The sequence below is a fragment of the Elephas maximus genome, chromosome 27, assembly GCF_024166365.1.
Source record: "Elephas maximus indicus isolate mEleMax1 chromosome 27, mEleMax1 primary haplotype, whole genome shotgun sequence".
In the NCBI taxonomy this organism is placed as follows: domain Eukaryota; kingdom Metazoa; phylum Chordata; class Mammalia; order Proboscidea; family Elephantidae; genus Elephas; species Elephas maximus.
In genome coordinates, this window is record NC_064845.1 from 687822 (window position 1) to 708765 (window position 20944).

The 20944-nt window shown below is 41.0% G+C and overlaps 1 protein-coding gene across 2 annotated transcripts in view; it reads right to left on the bottom strand.

Moving 5' to 3' along the window:
• MOBP (myelin associated oligodendrocyte basic protein) overlaps positions 1-19976 on the bottom strand; it is a 46167-nt gene extending 26191 nt beyond the window's left edge. Inside the window, exons 1-2 of one of the 2 annotated variants that reach the window (XR_007515683.1) lie at positions 19862-19971; positions 8878-8954 (exon numbers count right to left, since the gene is read on the bottom strand). The gene's annotated coding sequence lies outside the window, so the exon portion shown is untranslated. Of the gene's footprint in view, positions 1-8877; positions 8955-19861 lie in introns of both variants that reach the window. The other variant, XM_049870939.1, reaches the window with a different exon arrangement.
• Positions 19977-20944: the final 968 nt, after the last annotated feature.

Below are 20944 nucleotides of genomic sequence, written 5' to 3' on the forward strand. Positions count from 1 at the left end.
CACTGCATCTGTTTGTTGAAACATCTCAATCACCATCCCATCAATTCCTGGGGCCTTGTTTTTCACCAATGCCTTCAGGGCAGTTTGGACTTCTTCCTTCTATACTATTCGTTCTTGATCATATACTATGAAATGGTTGAAGGTTGGCCAATTCTTTTTGGTTCAGTGACTCTGTATATTCCTTCCATATTCTTTTGATGCTTCCCACATTGTTCAATGTTTTATCCATAGACCTTTGCACATTGCATTGCAATACTTTGTCTTCTTGAGCTTCCCTTTGAAATTCAGCAATTTTACTTCATCATTTCTTCCATTTGCTTTAGCTACTCTGTGTTCAAGAGCAAGTTTTAAATTCTCTTCTGACATCCATTTTGGTCTCTTCTTTCTTTCCTGTCTTTTTAATGACCTCTTGCTTTCTTCATATACAATATCCTTGATGTCATCCCACAGCTCCTCTGATCTTTGGTCATTGTGTTCAATCCATCAAATCTATTCTTGAAAAGGCCTCCAAATTCAGGTGGGAAACACTCAAGGTCATATTCTGGTTCTCACAGACTTGTTCTAATTTTCTTCAGTTTAAACTTGAACTTGCTTATGAGCAATTGATGGTCTGTTATACAGTCGGCCCCTGGCCTTGTTCTTACTGATGGTATTCAGCTTCTCCATTGTCTCTTCAAAAATGTTCCGCTGCTATTCATAAGGTTTTCACTAGCTAATTCTTTTCAGAAGTAGACTGCCAGGTCCACAATCAACACCCATGGAAGCAGAAGTCAGGAGATCAAAAAACCCACTGCACTGGGCAAATCTGCTGAAAAGAACCTCTTTAAAGTGTTGAAAAGCAAAGATACCACTTTGAAGACTAAGGTGTGCCTGACCCAAGCCATGGTATTTTCAATCATGTCACATGTATGTGAAAGCTGGACAATGAATAAGGAAGACCGAAGAAGAATTGACGCCTTTGAATTGTGGTGTTGGTGAAGAATATTGAACATACCATGGACAGCCAAAAGAACGAACAAATCTGTCTTGGAAGTACAACCAGACTGCTCCTTAGAAGCAAGGATGGCAAGACTGAGTCTTACATACTTTGGACATGTTGTCAAGAGGGATCAGTCCCTGGAGAAGGACATCATGCTTGGTAGACTACAGGGTCAGCAGAAAAGAGGAAGTCCCTCAACGAGGTGGATTGACACAGTGGCTGCAACAATGGGCTGGAGCATAACGGCGATTGTAGGGATGGCATAGGACTGGGAGGTGTTTCGTTCTGTTGTGCATACGGCTGCTATGAGTCGGAACCGACTTGACGGCACCTAACAACAACAACAACAACATCGTCTCTTTACACAGACAAAGTTGATATAATTTCTGTGTTTTCCATCTGGTGAGGTCCACATGTATAGTAACCATTTATGTTATTGAAAAATGACTTATATTTGTAATGAATAAGTCATTGGTCTTGCAAAATTCTATCATAAGACTGCCCATGTCATTTCTATCACCAAGGCCATATATTCCAACTACGGATCCTTCTTTGTTTCCAACTTTTGCATTTCAATCACCAGTAATTATCAATGCATCTCGATTGCATGTTTGATCAATTTTGGACTGCAGAAGTTAGTAAGAATCTTCAATTTCTTCATCTTTGGCATTAGTGGTTGGTGCGTAAATTTGAATATAGTCATATTAACTAGTCTTCCTTGTAGGTGTATGGATGTTATCCTATCACTGACAGTGTTGTACTTCAGGATAGATCTTGAAATGTTCTTTTTGATGATGAATGTGATGTCTTACTAACGGATGTTTACAGCTGCTTCTTCTCATTTTAAGTCATGCCACATCAGCAAATGAAGGTCCAAAAGCTTGACTCCATCCATGTCATTAAGTTTGATTCTACTTTGAGGAGGCAGTTCCTCACCAGTCGTATTCTGAGTGCCTTCCAACCTGAGGGGCTCATCTTCCAGCACTATATCAGACAATGTTCCACTGCTATTCACAAGGTTTTCACTGGCCAATTTTCTTAGAAGTAGACCTCCAGGTTCTTCTTACTACTCTGTCTTAGTCTGGAAGCTCCACTGAAACCTGTCCACCAAGGGTCACCCTGCTGGTATTTGAAATACTGGTGGCATAGCTTCCGGCATCACAGCAACACGCAAACCACCACAGTCCCTTCTACCCCCATTACAGATGAGGAAATTCAGACCAGAAGTTAAGTAAACTCTCCAAAATCACACAATAAAAAAATAGCAAACTAGTAATGTTCACTATGACTAGTCAACTACCCAGTATTTACTCTCCCCTTCTTCAATAACAAAACTTCATTTTGTTTGGCACAACAATATGTCCAGTTCAATATACACAAATGGCAGTGTGACCACATTCTGGTCAATGAGGCATAGACAGAAATCCGCGGGAAAGAAGACCCAGTACTTACACATGAAACATGTCCACTACCTTGAGGCTCAACTCAAAACCAAATTACATCTTGTGATGTCTTTCCGGAGCTTTCTCCTCCCCCAAGGACTAATGAACACTCCTCATTCCTTTATGCCCTGTCTTGTACATAATTCTAGGAGACCACCTGGAAACTTGTGTTATCCTTACTGTTCCATCAGCTTCTTAAATTTTCTGTCCTCAGAGCCTTGCTGAGTGCCTGGCTCAGAACAGGTGCTCAATAGATGCTTAATTAAAAATGAGAGCATGAACAAAGCATGTCTCTCACAGAAACTGCAGAAGCCCTTAACCCATTGATGTCTGTCCCCAGAAGCTCCATGAGATGTAAAATCCCTCCATAAATTCACAAAATATAGAAGTCTCAAGAAGATGGGGACATGGTCTTCCTAAGCTTTCCTTTTCTTTTCCCTAACTTGTCCTTACATGTGGCTATGATTTCTCATTAAAACCCACACCGCCTCCCTCTCTTCCTTCAGATGCACCAGAATAGTTGTAAGGACTAGATTGTAACCCATTAACCTAATCCATTACTGTCGAGTTGATTCCAACTTATAGGGACCCTATAGAACAGAGCAGAACTGCCCCACAGGGTTTCCAAGGAGTGCCTGGTGGATTCAAACTGCCGACCTCTTCGTTAGCAGCCGTAGTACTTAACCTCTACGCCACCAGTGTTTCCAGGACTAGATAGTAGTAACCAGGAATTACAATTTTCAAAGACTGGCTTTAAGCACAAGATGAATGACTTTGAAGGATGAAGAATTAACTTCAACTGCTTAAAATATTTATAAATCTTGAATGAATTTCTATTAAGTTTGCCTCTACCTCACAATTTAATATTTACTCTGAAAATCGAAGCCCTTGAGAGCAATAAAATCTTTTAACCTTCTTTCTGTTAGAGGAGACAGAAATAAAACATATTTTCAGCAATAATGTAGGAATATGCATGAAAAACAGTAAATTGAGTTTTACTTACTGGGGAAGTGGGAGCATGAAAGTAGGATCCCAAACCCAATTTCTACATATTCTCCAGAAAAAAAATGTGGTGAAGGAATTGCCAGAACAGAAAAAATGGAGTATTCACTAGTCTGTGTTTTTCCTAAAATCCAGGTAGCTTATTAAAGGAGAAAAGCTGGGGGGAAATGGGGTGGGGGTACATTGATTTTTGCAAAAAATACAATGTAAACAGTAAGAATTACATTTTTATTTAATTATTAATATTTTTATAATTGATTAATTGTAGAAATATTAGGTTGCTGTTTGAAAATTAACCAAATATTAGGCAGCCACTTTAAAAGATGCTTGTGAAGAGATCGTGCTGACATGAGAAAATACGTCTGTAACGCCAAGAGAAAGCCATTATTTACTGTACGGCAGCAACTCTGGGTAGGCGGTTGTCCCCGCTGAAGCCAGCTGACAGTCCATGGGGCAGTCCTCATAAAGAGAGCTTACAGCTCCCTCAGGTACCTCCAGGTATAGTCCTGTCAGCAGGGGGCTGGGGCAGGAGCCAGGGGGCTCTCAACAGGGGGAGGGCCTCACACCCAGGCCCTGCCTTGAATAGATGAGTTGCTAACAATTTTGGGGGCTAATTTTCAGGTGGGTGAGGACCCTTAGAACTGTAGGTGGAAGCTATCGAGACTTTATGCCCACAACGGACCCATATTACAAAGGGGCCAAGTGACATCAAGCTACACGTATAAAAAAAATATCCATGAAAAGACGGAAGATGAATGCAGCCAAATGCCAACATTTATTCCTTCATTTAAAGACAGTGCTTCTATTGCTAGTGTGAACAAGACAGAAAAGGTGCCTGTGCTCACGGACCTCAGGGTACAGTGAAGGAGATATCAGCAGGTAACCTCACAGATGGCTGCATAATTAACATGTGCTTAATCTCCAAGGGAAAGGAACTGCATTTATAGGAGAGGATACAACAGCAAGACAAATTTAGAGTGAGGAGCTAAGGAAGGATTCCCTGGAGAAGTGACATGTTATGTGGGATCTGAAGGGTAAGTGGGAGTCACCCAGGCATGGAGGGAAGAGTGTTCCAGGCAGAGGCCCAGAGATTGCTGTGCTCAAGATGCCAGAGGAGGTGGGGCGGCTGGAGCACAGAGAGGGAATTGATGGCATCAAGGCTGGAGGGAAGGTGTGGGCAAGACTGCACAGGACCTGGAGGTGACTGAGGAGCAGGAAGAATGGGAACCCATTGAAAGGTTTGACTAAAGGAGATAAATCTTCCTATTTATGTTCCATGAAAGGAACCCTGGTGGCATAAAGGTTAAGAGCTCGGCTGCTGACTGAAGGGTTGGCAGTTCAGTCCCACCCAATGGCTCTGCAGAAGAAAGACCTGGCAATCTGCTTCTGTAAAGGTTGTTGTTGTTAGGTACCATCAAGTCACTTCTGACTCATACTGACCCTACGTACAACAGAACAAAACACTGCCCAGTCCTGCACCATCCTCACAATCATTGCTATGCTTAATGCCATTTTTGTGGCCACTGCGTCAAGCTGTAAAGATTACAGCCTAGAAAATCTTATAGGACAATTCTGCCCTGTGACATGGGGTTGTCATGGGTCAGAATCAACTTAACGGCACCCGACAACAACATGCTCTGTGAAGACCACTTGGGCTTCATGAAGCATAGATTGAAGGAAGACAGGAGTGGAAGCAGAGAGCCCAGCGAGAGATGACTAGACCTTCTACTAGGGCAGTGGCAGTGGAGGTGGAGGTGGATCTTGGGGGCAAAATTCATAGGACTTGAGGATGGACTGGTTGTGGGGCCAAACGGAAAGGATAAGGAAAGGATGACTGCTTGCCTTACGGCTTGAGCAAATGCCCAAAGGAACAATTTGCTGAGGTGGGGAAGGTGTGAGGGGAGTAAGAGTACAGTTTGGGGCATTGATTTATTCAACAAATATTAACTGAACACCTACTATGTGCCAAACTTGTTAAGTCTGCTGCTTACGAGGATCTAAGTGCAAATGAGGCCACACACCAGGCTAGTATGGGCTGGAAGCAACAGCATAGGCCTCAAAGTGGATGAAACTGCTACAGGCCAGAGGATAGAGTGAGCAAATAGGGAACCCAAGCAATGAACGGGACTTGAGGACAGACTGAATGTAGGCAGGAAACAGGGGAACAGGTCTGGGGATGAGGGATGGGAAGAACCAAGAGTTCCGCCTTAGGCATGTTTGGTTTAAGAAACTTGGGAAGCATCTAAGTGGCTGAAAAAAGGAAGTAATGGGCCATATGGGTCAGGATCTCTAAAGAGAGAGAAAGGGCTGGAAATAAATTTAAGCATATTTGACATACAAATAAAATTTGTAGCCAAGAGAACACATGCAAAAACCCAGGAGAAGGGATGCAGAAAAAAGATTAACAGGAAAAAAAAATCCTATTTGCAATAGCAACAAGAATCCCCAAGTACCTGGAAATAAAGCAAAAATTAAAATGTGCAAAACCTTATGGGAGTAAATCTCAAAACTTCAGTGAAAAAGCATAAAATAACACTTAAATAAATAAAAGAAAAAATTGTTCATAGATGGAAAGAATATATATCATAAAGAACCAAACTTTTCCAAAATTGATTCATAAATCCATGCATATTTTATTAAAATCACTGAAGATCTATTGTGGAACTCGACAATCTGATCTGATAAAAGAGCAAAGGAAGAGGAAATGCCATGAAAAATGAAAAAAGGATAATGTGACTTTCTATACCAGATATCAAAATATATTATTACTAAGAGATAGTAACTAAAATAGGGCCCCACTGGCCCAGAAGTAGACAAGTAGAACAGTGGGATTGAAAATAAAGCCCAGAATTAAGTCCTTGTATTTTTTTTTTTTATATATATAAAACACCTTGATACAGGATAGAGAAGTTATTACGAATCAGTGGGAAGGGGTATTCCTCAACAAATAACATTGTTATGATTAGCTTCCAGAGTATATAACTGATTACATCAAAATTAAAAACTAGGGTTTTTGGTTTTGGTAAATCAAAAGACACCATAAACATGGTCAAAAGATGAGCAACACTACAAGAGCATACACATAGAACAGACAAAGAATTTCTCTCTGGAATCTTTACTCTTACAAATCAATAACAAAAAGTCAACCCAACAGAAAACTGAGCAAATGGTGTGAACAGGCAATTTACAAAAGAGGAACCAGTAGATGACCCATAAGTATATGAAAATACATTCAAACTCATCAATTACCAGGAAGATACACATTACATCAATAATTAGATACCCTCCTACAAGCGTCAAATTGGTGCAAGTTAAATAGCCTACCATCAAGTGAAATAAAACAAAGGCGAACAGGATCTCTTACACACAGCTGGGGGAGTGTAACTCAGAAGGACCACTTGGAAGAAAAAGCTGGCAGTATGTAGTAAAATTGAAAGTGTGAGTGTAAACACTCAGGAATTCCACTCCTAAGTACGTATCTTAGCGAAATCACAGTGCGCGTGCACAGAAAGGCTTATACAACAATGCTCACTGCAGCCTTATGAGAAAAATAAAGAAAAATGCAAAACATAAACTGTATGCTCAACACTAGATAAACTGATAAATAAAGTGTAATAAATTCATACAACGGAGTTACGTGCGGTAGTTTAAAAGAATTAACTAGGTTTCTATACAAGGACCTCTCAAAAACATACATTTGAATGGAAAAAAGAAGTTGAAAAAATGAGCAAAAAAATAAAATAGAGACCGTGCACAGACACATTGTTGACGATATCCAGCTAGTCCAAGAACCTATCATGCATTTATCATTATATTTGTTTATTTTTGCCTTCTCTCACAAAAATATAAGCTTCATGAGTGCAGACACTTTGTCTCCCATTCTATCTTCAGTGTCTTGTAGAATTCTTAGCCCATAGAAAGCCCTTAATGAATATCAGTTATTATTGCTTTTTGTTTGAATATGTGTGTGTGCTTTTTGTCCCTCTTTTTTACACAAAAGCACAAGTACACCTACATTTTTCACCTAACCATATACCGTTCTAATCTTTCCCTGTAGAACACAAAGAGCTTCCTAATTCTTTTTCACAGCTGCCTGGACTCTGTTGTAAGGGGACACTGTCATTTTTTTCCTCGTCTCCTACAAGTGAATCTTGGTTGTGTCTCATCTGTTATTATTACAATGATGCTGTAGTGAAGAAAAGTGTACACCCATTGTTTGACACATGTGGGACTAACTGAGGGATAGATTCCTAAAAATGGATTCACTGGGTCAAAGAGTTGTAGATTTTGATAGATTAGTCAAGTTGCCCTCCACAGGGTTTGTACAAATTATAATTCCACAAGCAATGCATGGTAAAGCCATTTCCCCATGGCCTCAGTGGTAATGCGTGTTATCAAACCTCCAGGTTTTTGCCAATTTGATAAGTAAAATGTTTTCGTAATGCAAACTAGAGAAAAGTAAATCTCAGAATGGTTTAACTTTGGAAAGACTGTGAGCATAACTTACTGAATATTAACAGATTAAAGGGGGGAATAAAGATGATCAGCAAAAGATGGTGCCAAGAAAGCGTTTAATAAAAACTAATACCCATTCACGATGCTCTTAGCATAGTGGAAAGGGAAGGAACACTCTCAATATAATAAAAAAACTAGCTACCAAAAATATATACAGCAAAAGCATATTGCTGGTGAAATCTCAGAAATACTTTCATCCAAATCAGACACCCTAACAAAGATGCCACCTATCATCACTACTATTCAACAACAACAAAAAAAATCAAACCTTTTGCCATTGAGTCAATTCCAACTCATAGCAACCCTGTAGGACAGAGTAGAGCTGCCCCACAGGGTTTCCAAGGAGCAGCTGGTGGATTCGAACCACCGATCTTTTGGTTAGCAGCCGAGCTCTTAATCACGGTGCCACCAGGGCTCCATGAGACACTTAGGAATACAAAAATAGTGTTTGACTCTCATTTAAAACTTGACTGCTAAGCCTTTTGTTGTTGGTAAGAGTCTACACAGCAAAACATACACCAATTCAACAGTCTCTGCATGTACAATTCAGCGACATGGATTATATTCTTTGAGTTGTGCAATTATTCTCACCCTACTTTTCCGAGTTGTTCCTCTGCCATTAACGTAAACTCACTGCCCCCTAAGATTCCTGTCTAGTCTTTTGAGTTGCTGTGGCCGATTTGATCCCGTATAGATAAATCTTGAAAGAGCACGATGCTCAAGGCAGACATTCTATACGAGTTAAGCTAAACTATTGTTTGGTTTTAAGAAGACTTCAGGGGATACTGTGGGTTTAAGGTTTAAAGACCATCTCAGGGCAATAGTTTCGGGGTGCTGAGTCTCTTGATCGTGCTTTCTACGGCGACATTCTAAATGGTAGTAATTATTATATGATGATTTAGTTGCAGGTTCAAAAGTGTGTAAGAGAGTCATCTGTACCTGTACTTTCATCCGTATACATCTGGTGATGAGACTTCTGTCACGAGGTTGTCTTGGTATCATTTGCTTCTTTTTTCCTAAAAGTCAAGCAGCAAAATGTGTTCTGGTTAATTTAGTGATTCGGTTAACTGGGTTTTACTTCCGTAGTCCTGGGAAGGACCATGACCTCTGGTCTAGATGCCATCTCTCAGTTGAGGAGCAGAAGGAAGATATAATCGCAAAATCACACATTCGGACTTTATAGAAGAAAAATGCTGCGTGATCTTTAACTCACTGTTACTAAATAAAAATCTTCTTCAGTCCTTTCTCCATTTCTCCTAGTAAATCTGTGCTCTGATTTTTGCTTATAACTCTAATGAATAAAATTTCAGAGTATGACTCTAAAAATGTAAGATTTCACAATCAAGTAAAGCCTCAAAAGAAAGGAGTTGAAGGAATATTCCCTCTCCCCCGCATCTGTGGAGGGAGAATTTTTTTTTTTGTATTATAAAACTAGATAAAAGGAATCCAACTTGATAAGGCATTAAATTGAGAACTTTCACAGGATGTCAATCTTGTTTTCCTGTGCAATATGGAGATTCATACGGAGCCCTAGTGGCACAAATGGTTAAGTGCTCAGCTGTTAACTGAGAGGTTGGTGCTTTGAACCCACTCAGTGGCTCTGAAGGACAAAGACCTGGCAATCTGCTTCCACAAAGATCATAGCCAAGAAACCCTGTCAGGCAGTTCTACGCTTACATGGGGTTGCTATGAGTCGAAAATGACTTGACGGCACCCAACAACAACAACGGGGACTTGTGTGACTACTCATAACCATTTGTTCTATTACTTCTTAATGTCTATCAAATCTTGCAAGTGTCATTTTAACAAAGAGTTCTTATGGGACTATGAAGATTTTAGATACCAAAGTAACCACCAAAAGAAATCTGTAATTCTGATTGGTTCTGTTACTTGAAATTTTTTCCTAGAATAATGAAGTAATTGACAACTTTACATAACTAAATTATAAATATTTGTAAAATTTCTCTGTCAAATCAGTTGAAGATCACTGGTATGTTCCTCTTCTCCCGCCTGTATGACAGAACAATTGAAATCCTATGACTCTGCGAGCTTTATTATTTTTAAAAATTATTCGGTCATGATGTAGTCACTATTATTGAACTTAACCTCCCACTGAAAACAACTGCAAAAGATGAACAAACTATACAAAACAGCTGTTCGCAGGCACCGGATAGCAAACACTTCAGAGCTAAGATTCTTCAGAGAAAGAACGCGAAGGAGGTAAACCCCACATTCATCCTCACTTTCTCCCTGAAGATGTTTTTTCAAATTGGTGCACAGGGAAACAGAGCCCAAGCAGAGAGAAGAAACAGAGAACAGAGATCACAGTTACTGAGGAGGAAACCACTGAGGTGAGACAGATGGATGTGTGTGTGTATATAACGTGTGTGTGTGTGTGTGTATTCTCTCAAATACTTGGCCATCTCCAAAGTTGTACAACTGCACGGTGAGACTGTGGAATGCCCAAGAAAGAACAATTGCTAAGAAGTTGATAACTGAGTAGAAATGTCCAAACTCAAGTAGTGCCGGGGAAATATTGTCAGACCTTGGTGAACCTCTAGGCTTTCAGTTGAAAATCCAGAAAGATCTCACCCTAGAGCAGGAATCATGCCTCAGAGTAAGGGCAAAGATGAAATAGACTTGCTCTAATAAAGCCTAAAACCAAGCCTTGACAGTATCAAGGTCTTTTGGTTAGCAGCCATAGCTCTTAGCCACTGCGACACTAGGGATCCATATATATATATATGGAAATATGTATATCACCACTGCCGTCGAGTCGATTCCGACTCATAGCGACCCTATAAGACAGAGTAGAACCACCCCATAGAGTTTCCAAGGAGTGCCTGGCAGATTCGAACTGCCGACCTTTTGGTTAGCAGCCGTACCACTTAACCACTATGTCACCATATATATAAATATATTTCCTAGTTCTGCAGCAGATTTACATGTAGTACCCAGATCTTGGTTTCCAAATAGAATTTACCCAATAAGAAAAACCATGGCTCTTTGAAAAAGTGGTTAATTTCCAGCTGAGGTAAAGAAAATACAAGTTGAGCCTGGAGCAAAGTGTAATTTCAGAGAGTAACAAAGTGCTCAAAGAGGATGGGGCACGTCAAAAGAGCACAGGAGTCAACCTGAAAGAGCTCCCACTGACCAAAGCCATTTAGACAAAAACATGAATAAAAATAGTATTGGATTATAAATCAAAGAATAGCATAAATATGTTCCTTGGGTCTATAATGATTAGACAGATGATAGATAGATAGATAGATAGATAGATAGATAGATAGATAGATAGATAGATAGATAGATAGATAGATAGATAGATAGATAGATAGATAGATAGTAGATAGATAGATAGATAGATAGACAGATAGATAAGCAGATCTTCTTTCTTACAGAATAATTTCAATAAATAAATGTAGAAGAAAGGAGGGAAATATAAAGTCACCACTAGAACACCGGAGTAATAATTTCTGCGGGCAAGATTCATTGATGGATGCTAAAATTAGCAGGTGAAAGTTTAAGAAGAAACGAGATAACTGTATAATCTCAAAATATCTCCCCTCAAATAAATATTAATTACAAAGGGAAAATAGTAACTTTAAAGTCAAGAAGCCTGGCAGTGATCACGGTTAGCATCACCAGTAATAGGATGGATTGACACCATGTACTCCCTGATGTGATGCACTGAGAAGGAGAAATTGTCTCTGTGGAGTTCTTCCCAATAATACAGGACCTCAATTGAATTATGAGAAAACATCAGAAAAATCTAACTGAAGGGCACATGCATGACTGACTAGTGTTCTTCAGAAGTCTCAAGTCATGAGAGACAAAGACTGAGGAACTTAGAACAGAGGATACTGAGGAGACAGGACAACTGTCTCCTTCTCTGCTCCCACAGGAGACGGTAGTGACTGAGGGATTCTGAGGTCTCCAATTTAATCTACCTCTATTTCTTAGCAAGTTCTCTTCACTGCTAAGAACTCGGTAGCTTTATTAAGAAACAAAGTTATCTTGAAGAAACACGCATTATAAGGAGAAGGTGATATCCAATCACATGTATGTAGTGGAGCTAAACGGCAACACATGCTTCCCTTCATGCCAACCATCAGTAAAATTTGTTTTTAAATCTTTTTCTCAACATCAGAATGTTAGGAGAAGGTTCCCACACAAATGGACAGAAACAATCTTCTCCCTATGAAATAGGATAGAATGCTGTGACAATCACAACACAACATTACAAGTACTAGGCTCAGGGTTGGCATCTTAGAATGACTGTGTAGGAGCCTGTTGCTTTAATGGGTGCGTATCGATGCCTTCTATGTGCCAGGCACAGTGCTAGGCACTGGCAATAAAGCAGTGAACATGCTGAGTCTGTGTACTCAAGAAGCTCACAGTTGAGTAAGACAGAGAAAGAGCAAACTAGGATGCAGTGTGGTAACCTCTAAGGTGAGCATGAATATATGACACAGTAGAGGCAAATGGCTGAGACCCTACTTCAACCCTGATCGAAGGAATCAAGGATGCCAACTCAGAGAAAGGGATAACCAAACTGGGAGCTGAATAACTGGTTGGAGTTATCCAGGTAAAGACATCAAGGAAGAGTATTCCAGGGATTGGAAATAACTACTACAAAGTTCTGCATGGGAGGAAGATTCACCTCACTGGGACAAATACCGACAGTTCGGTAGCTCGGCTTGCCTGGAGACTTGAGTGTGTATGTGGAGGTGTGGGGAGAGGGAAGGGACAATGGAGAGTGGTGAAATGAAGCTGGGGGATATGCAGGGAAATTTTGAAATTTTTTAATGTTTTATCACGGAGTTTCCAACCTGAAGTTAATTCAGCAAATTGCATCCACTCTGGTTAAGGAATGAACTATGGAATTTTTGCATGTCTATCATAAAAAACTAAAGTTCAATAAGGATTTCATCCATACCTATGGTCAACAGTTCGCCGAATGATGTCTGAAGAGGTAAATTAACATGCCCAAAGCCACATAACTAAAAAGTTGCAGACGCCGTACTGGAATCTAACTCCTAAATCATGTATTTCTGCCATTCTGCTCCACTCCTTGAAGTTCAAATTCTCAACATATTTCTAATAGGAATGGCATTTTTAACATATCAGCCTAGTACCTCCCCTTGCGAAGAAGCCCTGTTCGCCTACAAACATTCATTCACTGTAATCCCAGGCAAGAGAGCAAGGGCAAGTGCTACCTTATGGATAAAGAGGGCATGATACAGACGAGGTTCCTACATAAGAGAAAGATAAATGTAGGAAGCCTTTCCACTTATGGGAGAAAAGAATAGAAGGGGGAAAAATAGCTAGACATGCATCTGCCTGTATCTTCCAGGTCAAAATCTAAGAAATAGGGGTGGCAGAAACAGCTAGTGAAGCATGAGTCAACCCAAGAATACTGGCTCTCCCAACTGCAAGAATATTAAGGCAGGGGCAGGGTCACGGGGTGTGGGGTGCCCGAGCCTGGGAAATGCTGAGCATTCATCTGTGCAGCCCATCCTTCAAGGGAGTGATGGTGCCTGAGGTAACTGTCTAGCTATGTTTTCTCAATTCCCTTGGCATTTTTCCATGTATCTGACATGACTCCATATCTCACCAGCCTAGAAATAGGAACTGTGGTCATAATTACTTTAATATCCACATTTACATTAACCATAAACTTCTTGCAGTAAGCATAATGGTCCCTCATAAATTTGATAACCTAATCATTGAAAAATTCAAGCCTCAAGTTCCAATAGTGAAGAATTCTATAGGGAAAATATTAAACAACATAGGAAGCATCAAAAGAAGATGGAAGAGATATAGAGAGTCACTGTACCAAAAAGAGTTGGTCGATGTTCAGCAACTTCAAGAGGCTGCATATGATCAGGAACCGATGGTACTGAAGGAAGAAGTCCAAGCTCTTCTGAAGGCATTGGCGAAAAACAAGGATCCAGGAATTGATGAATATCAATTGAGATGCTTGGTCAAACGGCTGCAGCACTGGAAGTCCTCTCTTGTCTATGCCAAGAAATTTGGAAGACAGCTCCCTGGCCAACTGATTGGAAGAGATCCATATTTATGCCTATTCCCAAGAAAGGTGATCCAACCGAATGTGGAAATTATTGAACAACATCATTAATATCACATGCAAGTAAAATTTTGCCGAAGATCATCCAAAAGTGGCTGCAGCAGTATATCGACAGGGAACTGCCAGAAATTCAGGCCGGTTTCAGAAGAGGACGTGGAACCAGGGATATCATTGCTGATGTCAGATGGATCCTGGCTGAAAGCAAAGAATACCAGAAGGATGTTTACCTGTGTTTTATTGACTATGCAAAGTCATTTGACTGTGTGGATCATAACAAACTATGCATAACATTGCTAAGAATGGGAATTCCAGAACACTTAATTGTACTCATGAGGAACCTGTACATAGATCAAGAGGCAGTTGTTCAGACAGAACAAGGGGATACTGATTGGTTTAAAGTCAGGAAAGGTGTGCGTCAGGGTTGTATCCTTTCACCATACTTATTCAATCTGTATGCTGAGCAAATAATCTGAGAAGCCGGACTGTATGAAGAAGAACAGGGCATCAGGATTGGAGGAAGACTCATGAAGAGTCTGCGTTACGCAGATGACACAACTTTGCTTGCTGAAAGTGAAGAGGACTTGAAGCACTTACTGATGAAGATCAAAGACCATACCCTTCACTATGGATTATACCTCAACATAAAGAAAACAAAAATCCTCACAACTGGACCAATAAGCAAATCATGATAAACGGGGGAAAAGATTGAAGTTATCAAGGATTTCATTTTACCTGGATCCACAATCAACACCCGTGGAAGCAGCAGTCAAGAAATCAAAAGACGCATTGCATTGGGCAAATCTGCTACAAAAAACCTCTTTAAAGTGCTGAGAAGCAAAGATGTCACCTTGAAGACTCAGGTGCACCTGACCCAAGCCATGGTGTTTTCAATCACATCACATGCATGCGGAAACTGGACAATGAATAAGGAAGACCGAAAAAGATTTGACACCTTTGAATCGTGGTGTTGGCGAAGAATATTGAATATACCATGGACTGCCAAAAGAACGAACAAATCTGTCTTGGAAGAAGTACAAACAGTATGCTCGTTATAAGCAGGGATGGCAAGACTGCGTCATACCTACTTTGGACTTGTCAGGAGAGATCAGTCCCTGGAGAAGGACATCATGCTTGGTAAAGTAAAGGGTCAGTGAAAAAGAGGAGGTCGCTCAAAGAGATGGATTGACACAGTGGCTGCAACAATGGACTCGAGAATAACAATGATCGTGAGCACAGCACAGGACAGGGCAGTGTTTTGTTCTGTGGTACATAGGGTTGCTATGAGGCGGAACTGACTTGACGTCACCAAACAACAACAACCACAATTACTTAAACCTGTATGTTACATTGCATGGCAAAAAGAAATTCTGCTTATGTACCTTAAGGTTCACAGACCTCAAGACCGTGAAATTATCCTGGGTTGTTTGTTTGGTTGGGTCCCAGCTAATCACATGAGCCCTTAGAAGCCAAGAATTTTCTGGCTGGAGTTAGAGAAATGTGCCAGAAGAGGAGGTCCGAGAGCCTCAAAGCCTGAGAAGAACTTGATCCACCATTGCTCACTTGAAGATAGAGGGGGCCAGGGACCTCAGTCCTACAACCACAAGGAACTGAAGTCTACCCACAACCTGAATGAGCCTGGAAGTAGGTTCTTTCCCTAGAACCTCCAGATAAGAGCCTAGCTATCCGACATCTTGATTTCAGCTTTGGGAGAGCTCCTCCAAGCCTGCTGGACTTCTGACCCACAGAATTGAGAAAATAAACAAGTGCTGCTTTAAGCCACTAGATTTGTGGTAATTTGTTACGCAGCAACAGAAAACTAACACACACCCTCCTGTGCACCACTGGAAATCCATTCATCTCTCTTAATTTTTGGCCTCCCATAATACATACTCGACGGCAGTGGGTTCATAATACGTACACATTCCACAGTCTGTCTGTATCAGCTATCCTTGCTGCTCCAGGGTCTAAATGCTGCCCTCCTCTCGCCATGCCCATTCTCTCCAAATATGGACACTGGCCAGTCCCATAACTACCCAGAGCAGTTACACAAGGTTTTCACCTAATGCTTTAGGGGTGAAAGAAACCCCAGAGTGGCCTGCATGGGCTGTTGGAGCCCACATGTCCAAACCCAGTCCCAGGACCCAGCCCAGCTCCAGCAGACTTCCAGGTCATGGCAAGAAGCCCTTCCATGAGGCTCTTCCATCCTCCCAAGCCTGCAAGGGCCTGGCCCCCAGTTCTTTTGGCCCCAGCAAGAGAAGGAGGCTCTCATTTTCCACCCTACGATGGTTCATCATGGGAACAGATAATCCTGCAAGAAGAAAACACTTTCTCAAACCACAGAGTGACTTCCTTGACCCAGATAAGGCAATCGTAGTAGCTAATCTACATTTTCCCAAATGCTAGGTTGCTAAGCATTGAACAGCACTAGTGAAGAACCCCAAATCTCTGGTTTAATTCCATATTTAGGAAAGAAAACATTTGTCTACTCGGTCCAGGGAACAGTCCTGTTAAACACACAGTACACTCACTCTACTACAAAGATGGCAGGAGTTCATTAGGCTGCTTTCTGTCTTCAGATTTATGGTTACCTAGGAGTTTTCTCTGAGAAAAAGTGGATGCTTTATATTTGCATATCTAAAGAACTCATTTGGTAGTTTTTCCAAAGCAAAGAAAGTCTGCTAGGAAGTCAGTCTCCACTTCCAGAATGATAAAACTGCCAGCTGCCTCCAAACAAAAGTTCTGCCATTTACAAACAAAATGAATGTTCTGTCTTTACCAGGCTCCCTGCTGTAATGTCTTAAGGGTAGGGACTTGAACTTGACCTTGGAGAGACTGTTTCTTGGTTCTGGAAAAACAACCACAAAAGGTTCTTTTATAAAACCCATTAGAGTTCTCTCATAATTATAGAAATCCCAGGGGGCTTGCGGACCACCGTTCATCTGAATGCAAGTATTATACCAAGAAGTGGCCTCTTTGCTCTGCTGATGCAGAGAGAGATCTGTTAGCTGAGTCACAGCTCAGCACATCTTGCTGCTTCTTTGGAGAGCTATGGAGCATGTATCTCAGTGCGGGTTCAGATGACTGACTACGTGTAATTATTAACTGTCTGGGTACAGGTCTCACTGGGCAGTTGCTGCCAGCAGTGCACAGCTGAGATGGAAATGTCTGCAAGAGGGGCATGGCTGCCTACTTTCTGTCACACCTGAGAAGGGGCTGTGAATGGTTCCGGAATGGTGATGTCCCAGGCTTGGGGTGAGTGAAGACTGAGATATCAACAGGAGCTCCTGTCAGTCTGTTGGGCTCTGGTGTGACTGAACTGTTGAGGTAGGGGAGACAGACCATGGCCTCCAAAACAAGGTATGTACACCCCAGCAGGGGGTCTCAAGATGTTTCATTGGGGTGCAGGAAGAGCGGTAGGAGACTTTCCTTTTTATGTTTATTCTTATCTATAAAGATAAAAATGAGATCGTTACATTTAACATTTAATGTATGTATTGACCCTGCCACCCTCACGCTGCACAGCCAGCCACCTGCCCCAACCCAGGCATCGCTGACCTCACCCATCCCCTTGATTTCAGCTTACGTGAAATACTGCAGCTTGTGCCTGGTGAGTGGATGTGCTGACTGTACCATCTGGTTTTAGCTAAACTTACCTTTACCTAAGGAGCTAACTAGTAATTTAAAAATATTTACGATCGTACTAATAATATCAGCCCAAATGAATTCAAAGAAAATGGGCAGAGCTGATTCCATCCCTACTCCCAGGAAGAATGTTTTATGAGACCCATTAACAAAGAAGGGGAAAAAAAATACCTGGTAATATTTTTGGTGAGAACAAAATGTTTTGCACCATTAATAAATAAAAATTATGCTTAAAATATCATCTATCTCATCTTCAGTTTATTTTTTTAATTTTAATTTTTGTGAATTTGAACTGTATGACTTTAGTAAAGAAGAACATGCATGTTATCCATAAAAAATCAATGGATGTACAGCCTGTTTTGAGTTCTGGGCTCCACCATTCACTAGCTGTGGAATCACTAGTTTCTGAATCTCAGTTGTCTCGTCTGTAATACGTGGATAATATTCTCTACCTCACAGATTCTGTTGAGAAGCTTTGTTTTCAAAATGTTTGGTGCATCTTAGGGATCTCACAGGTTTTGGCTCACGTCCCACGGAGGGAGAGCTCTGTGCTGGGATTCGGGTGCTCATACACGTAGGAAAGTATTGATTGAGAGCCTTTTCCCAATTTTGGCAGAAGTACCTCCTCCAGCAATGCAGACTTCCTGTCGACCTGCTAAAGGACGTCAGTAAAACCGGAGTGGCCATCTGGGGCAGCTCTTTACTGAACTCGCTCTGCTTTCAGCAGATGGTCATGCTTAGAAAGCAGTGACCACATTTATGAAACGATTCCTCATAAAGTGGTAGACGTAAAGAACCAAGGCACACAAATAAGTATCTCACTGTTAGTCTGTAATTATCATTTGTAATTAAAGGGCAGCACTTACACACTCTTCGTCAATGAATACTTGGGAATTATCTGTAAAAGTTCTAGATTTTTTATGTTTTTTCTTGGTTTTTTTTTAAGATTTGGGGTGCTCATTTAAAAACCTAATTACTATTAGATTAAATAAGACTTTGAGTTAAAAGTTTGTGTGATCAGGTTCCGGTATGAATTTCGATATATGTGATCTAAAATGCAAGTATATTCCTTCTAAAATTGCATCATCTGAACCTGGTCATGAGAACACATCAGATCAGACCCAAACTGAGGGACATTTTACAAAAGAACTGACCTATAATCTTCAAAAATGTGAAGGTCATGAAAGAAAGTGGCCATCTGAGATACTGGTCCAGATCAAAGGAGGCTGAAGAGATAGGACAACCAAATGCAATGTGTGACCCTGGGTTGCTGCCTGGGACAACTGGTGGGACGTAGATGTCTATAGATTCAATGATAGTATTTTCTCAATGTTCACTTTTTTTATTTAAACCATGTCTGTAATTTAACCTCAAATTGTTCAGACAGAGACTAAAGCAAATGTAGTGAAGTGTTAACTTCACATTTCTGGAATGTGAGTACATCTGTGATTTTCTGTACTGTTTCTGCAACTTTTCAGTAAGTCTGAAACGATCTTTGAAAGCCTCTCACCAAGAAGGGCATTCTAACATAAAACAGCATATCTGTACATCTGTCTGCTTTCTGCCTCCATTTTATTTACAAAGCATTAAAAGTTTTCCCTCATTTTCCCCTATACTCTAGACAAGTTCATTACTTTACTGGCCTGCCACATAATCCTTTCTTTTTTCTATCAGCCACACAACCGAAACTGTGATTTCTCATGCACAACAAAGCACTAATGTCTTGCCATTCCAGGTTGCTGGTCTACAGAGAGCAAAGTCCTAAAAAGGTCTGGGCTTTTTGTTTGGCTAGCATCCCCCATACAAAAAACCCAACTGTAGGAGGGAAGAAGATGTTCTTGTACAAGAAAAACTCACTTTCGAATCATCACAAATAATAAAAAGAAGCTAATCACAGCATTGGTTGAGATCCAGAACTACGGGACTTTGAAATTGAGGGAATCTGAGTTATAGTCCCAAGCCTCCCCCAGGCTCAGAAAATTCCAAACGTTAGCAGGAATTCTTCAGGAGGGCCCCTGGCCCTCATCGGAATAAGCTTGGTGTCCTCTGACTTTGTTTCCTCTGCCCTTTCATGCCTTGTTATCAGAGCAAGTTTCCCCTGGGGTATAATGAAATGTCCCACACAAAAATTTACACTTGCCACTTGAAGCACAAGGTGAAGTAAGATGAAAACCAATGGAATTCCCTTACCTTCAAATAGCAGTTGTTGCCGTGAAACAGATTCTAGGCTGTACCAGGTCCTGGGGGGGTTGAGGCTACCTCAATGCATGCAGAATATATAGGGAGAGGTTATATATCTGGGTTTTTCATTACACAAGGTGTTTTCAATGGGTCCTCAGCCAAGATCCACTTAAAAACAAAAGCTACAGAAAAGCTACAAAAAGGCCACACAAAGTCTAAACAAAAGGCCAAAGAAAAGCCGAACAAAAGCCAAAGAAAGTCTAAACAAAGAGTGAAACAAAGACAAAAACAAAGGCCAAACAAAGACCAAAACAAAGGGCGAAAGAAAATCTAAACAAAAGCTAAATTACACACCAAATCTCTCTCTCTCCCTTTCTCCCTCACACACACACACCATATCCATGCTATTGACATGTTCCAGCCTCCCACCTTCTAAAAAAAAACCACACCCCATGCCACACGTCTTTCCTCACCAACTCTATCTCACGTCAACCCACATGCCAGGTCCAACCACACCACACATCAGCTCACCTCACCAAACCACACACATCTCCACCACATCCCAAGCATGCCAGCCACCATCCCACCTCATCACACCATGTCTCAACATATATACCATAAACCATGAACAAAGTCAGAGCCACAATAACAAATTCCTATCATTGGGCTCCTGTTTCCATACTCCATGCAGATTAAATACCCATCCACACTCTCCTCCCTCACACACACACACACCCCCCCCCAAGACTAACGTTCACACATGCATGTCCTTGAACACTTAATTTTAACAAGAGTAGCTTAGTCTATTTACAACTGACATGAATTTGGAAGATTCTATGACAATTACCCTATGCATTGAAATTTGTGAAAACTTTTATAAACCATCTGTAAAAATGGCGTGGGAGAGGCATCTTATCTCCTCTAACTTCATAAGGGGGAGAGAATCACCATCAGCATCAGCCTAAGGCTGATTCCTGTGAAGTAGAGGTCAGACATACCTCCTCTCTACAAACTTTTTACCAACTCTGACACCAAGCATCCCTCCCACAACATTCTCTATTTCTCTGCTGGGTTCGATAACTCATTGCAACG